Source organism: Camelus bactrianus, chromosome 10 (assembly GCF_048773025.1).
Source record: "Camelus bactrianus isolate YW-2024 breed Bactrian camel chromosome 10, ASM4877302v1, whole genome shotgun sequence".
Lineage (NCBI taxonomy): Eukaryota > Metazoa > Chordata > Mammalia > Artiodactyla > Camelidae > Camelus > Camelus bactrianus.
In genome coordinates this window covers 2,680,668-2,693,265 of record NC_133548.1, presented here as the reverse complement: position 1 = coordinate 2,693,265, position 12,598 = coordinate 2,680,668, and the positions used below count along the sequence as shown (strand labels likewise).

The following is a 12,598-nucleotide window of genomic DNA, read 5'->3' as shown; positions in this document are numbered from 1 at the left end:
GGTTCACCTTTCGCCTCCATTAAGACTGGAAACCCCTCTAGTGGAGCTAGCTGCATCCTTGTCCCCCGAAAACCCACCTCAGAACAACCACCAGAGCCAATGAAACGAACATTTTAGCCACTTCAAAGTACTTCTTGATTCTGCTTTCAAAGAAAAAAAATAAAGGGCTCTCACCATCAAGGAGTGTGACCAGATACAGAGGTTTTCGCTTGCTGGCTCTACCTCTTTGTCGCACCATGGTAACAAGAAAAATCATCTCCTAACCGGAGGAATCTCCCCGCTGGGGAAAGTGCATCCCAGCCGTGTGCGGCGTCGGGGACTCAGGGCTGGGTTCTCCCAGGCTGCCTGGGCGCAATCCCTGCTCCCCACTCACTAGCTGTGTGGTCTTGGGCAAGTGGCTTCACTCCTTTGAGCCTCAGGCTCCTGATCTGTGAAGTAGGAATAACTGATCGCACCTCTCTCTTTCTGGAGTTGGCAAGAGCTGGATGAGGTCACCTACAGCAAGAGTGTGGCACAGGCCAGGCGGGCAGGAACACTCAGCAGGAGAGAGCCTTACAGCTGCTGGAGTAAGAGGCAGACCGTTCTTGCCAGGTCCTGGGGCAGCACAGGCGAAGACAGGGCCAGACACCCAGGTCCTGCCCCAGTGTTCTGATACCCCCGTCCCCCTCCTTCCCCAGACTGGGTTGGGGACCCTCTCTGTGTCCTATAGCACCCGATGGTCACCTCCATCACAGCCCCTGTCCCAGTGTGCACCAACTGACCAGTCCCTTCTCTTCTGCTGTCTATTCTGGAAGCTCCTGGGGTGGCCCCCGTGGCCAGCTTCTGGCCCTCAGATGATTATTTGTTGGGCTCATTTCTACAACACATAGAGAAAACCCAATATAACCCAGACCACCTCTGAAGGCACGGCAGGCTCCTCATTTGGGTGGGCGGGGCGGGGGGGGTGGCCAGGTCACAGTGGTCGCTCGGAGCCCCTCACCCCGTCGGTTGACAGCCTTTCAACAACTGCCCAGGTGAGTGAGGGCTCCAGGGGCAGCTCCCAAGATGAGAAAAAGTGGCCTTTGTCTGGGGCGCTTTCCTCCTGACCCCACCACAAACCAGGCCTTCGATCAAAGCGGAGGATTCGATCACTGGATGATGGCGGTTCCTAAATGTTCCCTCCCTGGGGCTCAGGACAATGCAAGGCTCAGAAGAGGCACCAAGTGTGCTTTTCTCCTGGCTTTTCCAGCCACGCCTGCCCCTCTCCCTGCCCCTCCCCAGGCTCCCGGAGGATAACTCTCTACTTCAGATCCCACAGCCTGCAGCCATGCTGGACCTTAAGTTTACAAGGCAGGGGCTAGAATCCAGGGAAATGAGTTCAGGGGTCAGGGGCCGGGATCCAAACCGAACTCACTCCTACTGTCCCCTTGGGGCAGAGGCACACTCGGCCCCTTCTGCAACTCCCAAACCGAGCCTCACTTTGGTAAAGCCCCCCTTTACCTCGTCACCCGAGGTGACAAGGACACCAGAACTCTATCATGTAGGATCTAGGGCATACTTGGGAATAAAGCAACGAAGGTAATGGGGGGGGTTGGATGGGGGACATAGCTCAGTGGTAGAGTGTGTGCCTGGCATGTACGTGCATGAGGTCCTGGGTTCAATCTCCAGGGCCTTCGTTACGGGGGAAAAAAAGAATTATTTTTCTATAAAAGTCAGTTTTGACTAGTTTTTCCCTGCACATAGGTTAACTCCTGGCATGTTTTTTCTTCCACCCTTTTCCCCATCATCAATGAAATGTAAAATGCAGAGCTATCTTGGAACTCCGCTCCTCCACTCCTCACATCTGATCCTGATGGTCCGGCTTCTCCTGGACAGGGTCCCCCGGAGGCTGGGACCGAGTCACCTGCACAAGGTGACCCCTAGACGCCAGATAGGGGGCCTTGCCCACAACCCCAAGCACTTTAAAATAAATGAATGAATGAAAACCTCTGGGAAACTCACCTGAATACGAATAGAGCTTTCTAAAGCAAACTGTACTTGGAGCCAGTAGGCAGACTCACTCGCTACCCCCACCCGCCACCAATAAAGGGATCTGATTTGTTCAAAGCAGCCAAGGGCTGTCAACAGTGCCCACTGCGAACCACCCCTACCGGCAACAATCCCTTTATTCATAAAGGGTTCCTTTAGATACCTGAAGAATTACAGCCTCTTCCAAAGAAGAGGAAGCTTTCCACCCAATTCTTTCTTCTTGGAAAAGCAGAAATTCCCAGCATAATAATGGAACCCCTTCCTTTAAGAACATTGCACCCCAGGAGTTTTACATCCAGTCACTTCTGAAACAGCCTAACTCCTATTAAGACAAGGGTCTCCCTCATGTCTTCTTAAAGATACCGTGACTTCCCGGGCAAAACTCCTTGCCACCACTTATTAACCCCCACCTCAGGGCAGCCACGTCGATGTCCCCCTTTAATCACCACCGAGCCCCCAGTGGGTACAAAGCTCCAGGCAGACAGTTCAACACCCTTCTCACACGCAGCCTTGCGATCGCCTACAAGTGGTTTGAAAACTCGAGTCCCCAAAAGCGGCCGCATCCTGGGCTCCTCTGGACCTCCCCAAGCCCCCAAGCACCAGGTTCCACGCCTGGCGAGGAACAGGCGGTCCACTGATTATTATTTAACGTGGGTAGCGGGCACTTGGAGACAGGCTGAACCCAGCGCCCACTGACTCTCCCTGCGGCGGGTCAGCAAAGCCGCGGGCAAGTCCCAGGTAGAGGCCAAGCCGCCATCCCTCACTGTACTTCTGAAATTACCTCTCTGCTTCTTGGAGCTTAATTTAATTAGCGGATTGACCTCATTAATGTTCGAACTTGAGTTTCAAACAAAAAGAGGTCACGAAACTATCCAATTTACCTCTTCGAACTTCTACGCACAAACCACTTTATTTTGGGAAGGCCTCTGAGGACTCCCAAGACGGTGCCCCTCGTACCGCGGCCTGAGCTCCCACCCAAGGGGCCCAAGGGCCTTCTCAGATCCAGCCACCTAGGGTCGCTTTAAAACTCCACCGCGAAAACCTACTGTCACAGCAGCGGCCTCGCCCCCTCTGGACGCCCCCAGCCCCTCGGAAACACTGACCTCGCCTGCGCGCCGGTTCTCTCATCCCGGGCAGTGTCACCGCGCAGACACGCCGACCCCCGCGCCCTCCGAACCCCGGCGGCGAGGTCCACCCCGACCCCCGTGTCCTCCGAACCCCGGAGCCGAGGTCCACCCCGGCCCCCGCGCCCTCCGAACCCCGCTGGCGAGGCCCTCAGAGGGGGTCGCACCTGCTCGCACAATCCAGTGGTCCCAGCTCAGGTGGCGAGTGCGTGGTCGCTGTCTCCAGGCGCCCCCCGCGCCCCGGACGCCCTGAGGAGGCGCCTGGGTCGCGCACGGGATGCGCGGGCGGAGCAGCCCGGCTGCCGGGAGGAGGGATGCCCGGGCGAAAGTTGCCGGGGAAACTTGAGCAACTCGAGCGCGCCGGTGCCAGCCTCCTGCATAATTCACCGGTCGCCGCGGCGGGGCGAGGAGGCCGCTCACCTGCACCAGCTGGGCCCCCCAGCCTGGCTGGGGTGTGCGGCGGGCAGAGGCCGGGCACCTGGCGGGGGCTCTGCTCGATCCCCAAGACCCGGGGGTGCGACCCGCGACCCCCGGGGCCTGCGCCAGGTGCACCGGCCCCGGCCTCACCGAGCCCGCTGCTTCAACTGCGCGCAACTGGATGGGGGCTGTGGGCGCTGGCGCGCCCGGGGCCGGGGTAGCCGACGCAGGGTCTCCGGGGACCTGGCGGAGGCGGCGCGGGTCCCCGCCCCCCGGGCGCCCCCTGGCGGTTCTGTGCGAATTCCACTGCCGGGCAAGCGGGCCCAGGTATCCGGGCCAGCGGGCGGCGACCTAGGGCAAGACCACCGGCAGCGAGTGGAGGTAGATCCACCTGCCTTGCCCCAAGGGGAGACACAGGGCGCGCTAGAGGTGAAGACGTCCATGAGCGCGTGGTGGGGGGGAACAAAAGGGGTGTTCCTCCTTTCAGCTCCCACGCCGCTTCCAAAACGGCCCCTACTCCAGAAGGACGACGGGGGGCGGGGGTACCTCTACAGAGAAGGGACTCCCACCAGGACCCGAGGAATCCTTCCCCCAACCCCCTATCCTCAGCCTCTGTGGGTCCAGGACTGCGCCTACTCGGTAGTTAGTGTTCCTGGAATCCAGACGCTACCAAAATGCAGCCGGTGAGCATGGTCGCGCGCCCGGGGGCCACCTACTGTCTTTCCCAGCCGCGCGGGGTGCCCCAGCCACCCCCGCCCCGCACCCGCAGCGCCCCGCGACGCCGCCGCCGCCTCACCTGGCTCGGGCGGCAGCTCGGCGAGTCCGGGCGGGCCGGAGCCCCCCGGAGAGGACCGGCGTCTGCACGCACCTCGCTCGGCCGCGGGGACCCGAGCGGCGCCGCGCCCAGCCCGGCCGGAGCGCGGGAGCCGCGGCCGCCGCCGCTCAGGTGTCCGGGCCGGGGGGGGGGGGGGGAGGCGCCGCGGCCCCGCCCCGCGCTGCAGCGGGGGCCGGGGGCTCCTGGCGGGGGCCGCTCGGCCGACCCTCCCCTCGGCCGGGCGCGGGAGGTCGGGACTGGCGAGGGTGGGGGAGGGGTCCTCTCTCCGCCCGAGGGCGCGCGCGGCCCCGGCCTCGCGTGCGCCACCCGCCCCGGATCTCCCGCCTCCGCGGCCGACCCCTCCCCACCTGGCCCTGGCCGCCTCCGGTCCGCGGCGGCGACTGGCGCGCGGCTTGCGGGGTCTGTTGTAGCAACCGGGGGACGGCGGAAGCCCGGGGCCACCTTGGCCCCGCCCCAGCCCGGGCTGCGTGGCTCGGCGCCCCCCGCCCCTCCCCCACCCCGCCCGGTGCGAGCCAGCGGACCAGAAAGTTCCTTAATTTTGTAAAGCGCGGCTCATCCTGCGCAGCCCACTCCCGCTCGAGAGGGTTTTATGCTAACAGGATTCGGAAATACAGGGGCCGATCGCACATGTGAAGGCGTGCGGAGCAGATGAAAACTTTGTGCCTGGGCAAGGCGCCGCCGTCGGCCTCCCAGGCCACCGTCCACCTGGGCGCCTCCGTCCTGGGCGTGCAGAGCCGTGTCGCGGGAGGGCGGCGGCCCTCGGGCCGGGAGGGGGTTAGAGGGCGGGGGCGTTAAAGTCAACCGCTCCACTGAATCCTGGAGCCGGAAAGGCACCCTCCGGAGACTCCCGCGAATCCTATTATGATCCGGGACTGCGAGCTCGTTAGTGTTGCCGAAACCCAAAGCGGGTTGTCTTAAGCCCCCGGCCCCCGGCTCCGAACTGGGAAGTGGTTTTGCTCCTCCCGACCCGGGGCACGGGCAATCAGCTAATAACTTTTCTCAAGACCCCAGCAATTCACTGCGCATGCCACCTGCAGGAGCGGCGTGCCTCTGAGGAGGCTGCCGAGGGAGGCTTCTGAGCCCTGCGTTTTCCAGTATTCTGAAAAGGAGGAGCGCTTTCTGCCGCCCAGATCTGCAGTCCCGGGAGGGGTGGTGGCAAGCGCCAGCGTCCAGGCTATGATGTGGAGCAACATGCTTCCGGAAGAGCGAGCCTCCCGCCGTGCAAACCCCCAGCCCCGTCTCCCCGTGAGGAACGTATATACGTGTGTATTTTTAAAAGTCAGTTTTATAGGACATGCCTGGGAGATTGCATGGGCCGGTGACTTCAACATACCGAAGGCAAAGTTAAATATTTGCTCTAGATACTTTTTTTCCCTGCTTGCATAATTGTCCCACATTTCAAAGAAGTCTTTAAAAGCACTTAGATTAAAAAAAAAAAAAGTTGTGTTTGAGGCCTAATATTTCAGGACACAGATGAAGTCCTGTAACTCCTTTAGGGCAGCTGCCAGATACCAACTTCTTTCTCCCCTCTGCTCCCTTAAGCGTGAGATTTAATAAAACGTTTGTTGAATGAATAAAGGAGACAATCAAATAGTAATAATCCTTAAAACCGGAAGAATGAAGCCCAAGTAGGCACTTGCAGGCATAATTTCTTTGACTTGGAGGCAGGGGATCCTGCCAAGGGCGGTGGGGAAGGGTGATCAGCAGAAGGTTCTGATGTTCTTTGGGCTTGGGAGTGACAGATCTCATAGGACAGGGCTTATAGGGGGTGGGGGGGGGCTTTCTTCCCCAACCCCCACCATGATCCCAAATAAAGCGAGCTATCTGACTAACGCTGTGTATTGGCCCTGCAACCCCAAGTCCCCAAGATACCACTCCCCTCCGAATTCCCGCCTCCGAACACTCCCGCCCAGATTTCTAGAACCATCTTGCAAATAGTAAAGGGAGCAGTTGGCCCGAATCCAGCTGTGGCCACACGACTGCTGTCCTCACATGCCAAAGCCCTCCTGCCGTGGTCAAGAAATACTTCCCTGGGGACCCAGGTCTCAGCCAGCCGGTCCACCCAGCTGGGTGTCCCTTGGCCACCCACTCCAGTCCCTCTGATCTGTTTCCTGCTCAACAACACTGCTCTGTGCGAGCCCCATCTTTTGGCATGTCAAGGACAGTATCATTCTCACGTCCCAGTTTCTCTGCGTCTGTCTGGGTATCCAGTTCCACCTTGTACGGACTAGGCAGCCTCCTTCCAGTCTTCGGCAACCTCGAGTGAAGAGGCTCGTGATCCAAAAATAGCAGCGTCTCCTCACCCCTTAATGACCTGGGAAAGTGTTCCAGGGTACAGGGCCTCCCCACCCCCTGACAGCCCGTGCCTACCGGTGGTTTGGACCGTCACACGGTACCACGGTGCTGCTCCCTGGAAGCTGTCTTCCTCCTGGTGGACCCAGTGCGGTTCATGTCGCAGAGTGCCTTGTCTCCGTTTCAATTTAGGAGAAGAGAAATACTCCTTTTTGCTTCTTGGTGTCAGAACTCCCTGGATTTGTTTCTGTAAGCTGCCTTTTCCTGGGTCCCCCAGACGTGTCTGATGCTGCTTGAGTGAGCTTGAAGAAGGAGGTTGCCTTTCCCATCTATAAGCTTTTCTTTATGCCTGTAAAACCTGCAGTGTCCACCGTCAGTCACAATATTTATGGCTTGCCCCCTGAGCACAGGGCACCCCAGGACTTCCCAGAAAGAGTCACTGCTTTACAGAGAACTAGAAACTGGGACATCGGACCGTGAAGAGATGCAAAACATAACTAACTCCTCTGTCCTGGGAAAAACATTATAAATATTTTGTGGCTTGGATTAACCCAGATGCACATTGCACTCAGCGGCAGGCCTGGTCTGTCCCTCTAGAGGAAATGCTCCTGGGTTTGGGAGGTGAAGGCAGGTGTGCCCAGGGGAAGCCAAGTAAAGGCAGGTGTGCGCAGCAGAGGCCAGGTAGAGGCATGTAAAGGGAGGTGCTCCAGCCAGCAAGTGCGCCCCGTTTTCCTCATCCCTGCCAGATCCCCCCACACTTCTGCAGTTTTTTCTACTTGTTTTCCACTACAAGAGGTCTACTTCGCTCATCTTCCCCCACCCATCAAATGTTGGACCATTCACTCATTTCTTTGTAATTTCTTGACAGCTTTGGCTCAGTCCCACATCCTGGTACTGTAAATACTCCCAGATCGTGCAGACCCTTCGACTTCTCTGCCGGCGTGCCTCCCATGGGGCCTTCCATAGCTTCACCGGGAGTTTTATGACTCTCCATTAATTTTCCACAAATTTCTTTTCCACGGACTTGTTTCGAAAAGCCTCGCGGGACTGATGTCTGAACAGAGAGTGAAGGCTGCTAATTCCGGGAGCGGGGAGGGGAAGTTGGCTCCTCCTGGAATCTGGGATGGGAGGAGGGGCTGGTCAGGCTTTTCCCGCTGGACTGGAGGATGGGGGAGCAGTGGGCAGAGGACAGGCAGGCAGGCAAGGGGCGGAGGGAGCTGAGGCTCCCCCTGGGAGGCCACCTCCAGGCCAGCTTCTCTCTGCTTTCTGTTCAGGGACTTCTCCCAGGCCTCCTGCGGGTGCAAGTACAGTCTGAAGCCTGGAGGAGTTGTGGCCCCAGGGACAGCCCTCGGCCATCCTGGTAGATGGGAGGTGCAGATTCTCTGCTGCTCACAGGAGTGAACAGTCCTGCTCAGGGAAGTCCTGGGGCCTCTAAGAAGGTACCTCCCATGTTTATGGCAGAGACCTTGAGAAAACCCTGTGATCCTGTGTGATGTCCATGAAGATGAAGGCAGAATCAGGCAGAACCAACATTGCCCTGGAGGTGACATGGCTGAGGCCAGGGGAAGTCCCAGTTAGGAGGGAGTGGGTCAGCTGATGAGAAACAGCAGGAGCTCCTGGACGCTTTTCCTGAAAAATGAAACATATCAGAAGGTCCCTTTGTAACCAGCTCAGAGGCTCTTGGGGTTTGCTTGACAAGCAGACAAATAAGCAAAGCCTTTTACATTATCAACAGACAGAAAACCGCAGGGCTTTGACAAAACAACACACCATGACTAGGTGAGGTTTATTCCAATAATGCTAGAATATTTTACCATTAGCAAATCTGTTAGGAGGTATGTTTGACCCAACAAAACTTATTAGTTAAAAAAAAAAAAAAGGAATTGTTTGAGAATATTTTGATATTGTTCAGTTTTAAACCTCAAAACAAATCCAGCGTGATGTTTAGTATGAGACAGTAAATCACTCTCATTCGGTCCAGGAACAAGACACGGGAGCCTGCTAACATTGCAGTGCTTAATCTTTCCCTAGAAGTGCTAGCCAATGCAATGGAATAAGAAAATTAAATGAGAAATAGAAGTATTTGAAAAGGGAGGCAAACATCATTTGGGGAGGTGCTATGAATTTTCTAGTTGAAAAATCCAAGGAAATCACCTGAAAGCTCATGAAAGAGTTTGGAAGAGGACCATAGGAAACCAGTAACTTTTCTATTGATGACCAGTAAGCAGTTGGAAAGAGAAAGGAAATAAGGAAGTTCCTGGACTCGACAGAACAAAAGGGAAAAAAGTGCCGAGATAAATATAATGAGAATTTTGTGAGGCTCAGAGGGGAAAAAAAAAAAAAAAACTAAAAATTCTCTTAAGAGAAAACAAAAAAAGTAGAATAAATAAAGGACAGGTATAGAGCTGTGGTTGGGGACAGAGTCTGTTAACCCAGACCACCTGGCTTTAAGACCCAGCCCCACACTGACTAACTGGGCGGACTTGGCCGTGTATCCTAGCCTCTCTCTCAGCTTCCAAACCTGGAGAATGGGACTAGAAGCCACACAGTCCTGCTGAGAGGGCTAAACGAGTGCACCTGCACACACTCAGAAGCACAGGGGGTCGGCGTAAGCGCAGCTCCATCACCGTGACCGCTGCCTTCGTGGTTCTTCAGCAGGAAATCTCAAAGCCATGAAGAAGCAGCTCTCCCTCAAAAGGTCATTAAATTCAGGGTGGGGGAGGGTAGAGCTCAGTGGGAGAGTGTGTGCTTAGCGTGCACGAGGTCTGGGCTCGATCCCCAGTGCCGCTGTTGAAAAATCAATAAATAAACCTAATTACCTCCCGACCCATAAAAATAAATAAATAAATCAACCAAAAACTAAAGACAAAACAATGTTTTAAAAAATCATTAAATTCAAATGCAAGCTCAAACAAAACCAGGACAAGATTTTTTTTTTTATTTGGCATGCAGTATATCTAAAGGTATAAACATGCAAAAAATATAGTAAAGATGCTTATATCAAGAATATAGAAAAGTCTAAATAAAAAAGACTAGCCAGCTACAGAATGGACAAGGGGGTGGGCATATAGCTTAGTGGTAGAGCATGTGTTCAGCATACCCAAGTTCCTGGGTTCGATCCCCAGTACCTCCATTAAAAAAAAAGAAGAATGGACAAGACTTGAACAGACCTTCCGAAACCTCTCAAAAAGATCTCTAAGCAGATGAGAAGGTACCCAATTTTATTATTCACCAGAGACAGGCAAAATAAACCAGCAATGAGATCACGCCCAACTGGCGACAATGGAGAAAGCAGATTGTACCGAATGCCAGAGATGCTGGTGGTGGAGTCGAAATGACCGCTTTGGAAAGTCGTTCAGCAGCGTCTACGATGGCCAGCACTCTAGGTGCACAACCAAGAGGGATGCGGGCATGTGTGTGGGCACCCAAGCCACGGGCAAGGATGCGTGTGGCACTCGTGATGTCACAGAACTAGGGACCACCCAAAGATCCATCAGCAGAGATGGGAATGAAGAAATTGTGCCACATTCATGCAACGGAAAACCAGTGGGTGACAAGATTGAATGAAGCCATAAGAAAGAAGGGTATTTTACCATTTGCAGCCCTTCATTCACCTTTTTTTTTCTGCATCTTCTTTATCCATTCACCTGTGGACGTGCACTTAGGGTGCCTCCGTATCTCGGCAATTATAAATAATATTGCTGTTAATAGCTGGGTGTGTGTATCTTTTCGAAATAATTCTTATTTTGTGGCTGGCTTTATTCTATTGATAACTATGGAATTTGAAAAAGCTAAAGCTCTAAACGTTCTTAGAAACAATGAACAGTGCACATATGTAAATTTTAAAATATGTGCAGTATACGGTGCATATGTATTTACGTGCAATATATTGTGTATGTGCAGCCAAGCTGTGACAATTCTACCTTAGAAAACTGAAAACTGAAAAATAAAAAAATAAAATAAGAAAAATACCAGATGATGTCACTCATATGTGGAATCTAGAAAAAGAAAAAAAGACACAAATGAACTTATTTACAAAACAGAAACAGGCTCACAGACATAGTGAACAATCTTACGGTTATCAGGAGGAAAGGGGTAGAAAGGGATAAACTGGGAGTTTGAGATTTATAGGTACTGCTATATATAACATAAACAACAAATTTCTTCTGTACAGCACAGGGAACTGTATTCAATATCTTATAGTAACCTATAATGAAAAAGAATATGAAAACAAATATATGTGTCTATATGTATGACTGAGACAGGATGCTGGCCACCAGAAATGGACACATTGTAACTGACTATACCTCAATTTTTAAAAAGTAAGTACATATTCTAAATATGTAAAGATTCTTTTCAAACTAAATATCTGTTTAGAAAGTGATCGAATTCATCAAAATCTCTAATTGAAAAAACGGATAAATGACAGAAAAGGACACGTTATTTTAAAATACTAAAGAGTGGTAAATCTGTTCAGTGAATGGCTCTGGAGTGATTGAGCCTCCATATGCGAAACCATGAACCTCACACCTTATCGAAAATGACCTCAGGCTGGGTCATAGCTCAAGATAAAAGATGAAGCGATGTGACTTTCAAAGGAAAACCTCAGAGAAAGTCTCTGGTCTTGGGTTCTTAGTCACAACAACAAAACACCACCCATAAAGGAAAAGAAAACGGGTAAATTGGACTCCATCAAAGTTTCAAAGTTCTGCTCTTTGAAAGACACACTATAAAGAGAATGAAAAACAAGACACAGACTGGGAGAAAATTGTTGCAAATCGCATGTCTGACAAAGGGCTTGGATGCAGAATACTCAAAACAGGAGTTTGAAAAACTCAGCAATAAAAAAAAAAAAAAAAACACCCAAGGGAAACGTGGGCGAAAGAGGAGGACAGCCCCTTGACCAAAGAACTTCCCAGGGCAGACGAGCCCCTGAAGAGACGCTCAGTCATTAATCGTTAGAGAAATAGAAATTAAAGCCACACACCAGTTAGAATGCCTGGAAAGAAAAAACCGCTGGCGAGGACAGGGAGCAGCGGAACCCTCACCTGTCGCTGGTGGCCACGGAAGACGGCGCAAGCTCTTTAGAGAACGGTTCGGTGATTCTGCATGAAATTAAGCATATGCTGAATGTATTTCACACAGGTATGAATCCAAAAGAAATGAAAAAGTTTTGTCCACACCAAAACCTGTGCAAATGTTCGTAGCAGCTTCAGTGCTCCGAGCCGGGAATCTGGAGGTGCCCGGGACCCCTGCTCCCCACCCCAGCCTTTCACATCTCCAAGTCCCCCCATCCTCCTTTGCCTGCCCTGCGTCCAGCCCGCCCCCCCCATCCTGCCCTCTGTCCTCCATCATTTGCTGCTACTTCTGAATGTCCACCGCCTCTGTCCCCCTCCGCCTCATCACACCTCCAGAGGGCTGGGCTGGCCCCCTTGGAATTCCTCCCCTGCTTTAACTCCCACGGGCTCTCACCCGCCCTGGGTCAGCTCCAGAGTCCTCCTGAGGTCCTCAGAGGTGTCCGCCTCCATCCTCATCCTCTCCCAAGAGTGGCTTACACGTCCCCTCTCTTCAGAGAACCTTCCAGTCCTGCTCCTGCTCCTGTCTCTGCTCTTACCACACCGGGGATGATGGGCAGGCCCACCGATCGGCACTCAGACACTTGCTGTCCCTCCGCTGGGCTGGAAATCCTGGGGGGGGCCTTGGATTTCCTGTCCCTGGGGCACCTTTCATGTTCGCAGGGGAAGGTTGGAGCCCGGGTCCAGGGGATGGTTCACAAACCAGCCCCCTACACAGGGGGCCGGGAGATACAGAAGGAAGAGGTAGCCACTCTAGACAGGCAAGTGACAGGCCAGATAAGCAGGGAACTTACATACAGACACATACGCAAGACCATGAACACATCTCCGCACCTACTTGCCAAACC

The 12,598-nt window shown here is 53.7% G+C and overlaps 1 protein-coding gene across 4 annotated transcripts in view; it reads right to left on the bottom strand.

The window, feature by feature from the left end:
• Window positions 1–5,620, bottom strand: part of SHANK2 (SH3 and multiple ankyrin repeat domains 2) — a 497,686-nt gene extending 492,066 nt beyond the window's left edge. For 2 of the 4 annotated variants that reach the window (XM_074371521.1, XM_074371526.1), the window contains exon 1: window positions 4,345–4,719. The gene's annotated coding sequence lies outside the window, so the exon portion shown is untranslated. The other 2 variants (XM_074371523.1, XM_074371525.1) reach the window with 2 other exon arrangements.
• Between the last annotated feature and the right edge of the window lie 6,978 nt (window positions 5,621–12,598).